Below are 1,513 nucleotides of genomic sequence, written 5' to 3'. Positions count from 1 at the left end.
CCTTACATATATGTTGAGTTATTATTGATAGCCTTTCGTTTTCCAATTCTTTTTCATTCATCTATATCAATTGTTCCACACTAAATCTTATCTCAGTGTTAACTTTCAGTACATATATGGTTGTAGGCAGCTGATGAGAAACCATGAGGTATAATGATTTCATATTATTCTGCATCCATATGTTGTTCTGGCTTTACTTAAACTCAATATATTATTGGATAACCCATAGATGTTTGAAATAAAAGATCCTAAGTTTCATATTTCAATGTGATACTAAGTTAATAGATTCCCGATTTGATGTGATTATTAATGAGACTGAAAAAGTGTGACGTTTGATGTCTGTATAATGTTACGTGTTTGTATCCATTTGAATCCTTAAACTTGAACGATATTTATGTAAGTTATATTCTCTTGTTTCTAACTGCTTCAGTTCATATTAGTCTTGTACATATTTACACTTTTGTAGAGATTATGAAGTAGACATCAAAGACTATCTAGTATTCTGTAAGATTATACAGTCTGAAATAGGAAAATCTAAGGTTTATGTAACAGAGGGTAAAACAGAAAACTGATGGAAAACAGAGATTTTATTCACCTCTCAAGAACTCGACAACTATTTTATTATCAGAATGGGGATTTGTGAAGATCGTGGCTTCTTACTGCTGAGGAGTCCCATGCTAGGACGAAACTGCCACCAAGTGATTCCATGTTTTCAATGGTGATCTAGTCTAGATCAACTTATGAATTCAACTGTTAAAATCATTTTATTATTATAGTTTAAAGCAAGAAGTAATCTTATCAAGACCCAAACTGAATTTATGTACATGAATAATATCATCCGTAATAAAAATCATACAAGTATTTCATTGGATTATAACAACTGTTATACAGAACAAATATCACACTTAATTAAAATATGATATCAAGTTTTATTTCATCCTAATCACTTCTATTTTATCTGGTTACATATGAGTAGGTTTTCTGTAGGGGTTCTGACTTCGTGTACCATTTTTTTTCCGTATATTTGCAAAATATTTGACATGATAAATGAATCATGATTAAATATCACTTTGATCCTCAAAAAGGACATTTAAATTAATGTACACAATGTTTCTGATAAATATGTTATAGTATCATACCAACAATTATTAGGAAATGACCAGCCATCTTTTTCAGTGGAGGTTAGACATGTCTGAAGTGGGGCCGTTATCACCAATGATACTGGTTGGTTGTCGTGCCATGGTGAAGATCAGTTGTAGTTAAAAACACATAGCACTGAATCCCGACTCAGCAATTTTAATAGTCAAGCATTCTTCACTAGACCTAGAGGTCCTGGGTTTGATCATTGACGAGATCATTGGTATACATTTCTAAGGAGTTCTATACCAGTAAGAAACATTTGTCTAGTGCTTCCTATTTTTCAATGGTTTTACAAATAAGATCAATCTATGATGAATATCATCTACACATAGTTAACCAGTCGGTTCGTAGAGAATATTCCAAATGTAAAGAA

Source organism: Schistosoma mansoni, chromosome 4, assembly GCF_000237925.1.
Source record: "Schistosoma mansoni strain Puerto Rico chromosome 4, complete genome".
NCBI lineage: Eukaryota > Metazoa > Platyhelminthes > Trematoda > Strigeidida > Schistosomatidae > Schistosoma > Schistosoma mansoni.
The sequence above is the reverse complement of the archived record's forward strand: the minus strand, read 5'-3'. Positions refer to the sequence as shown.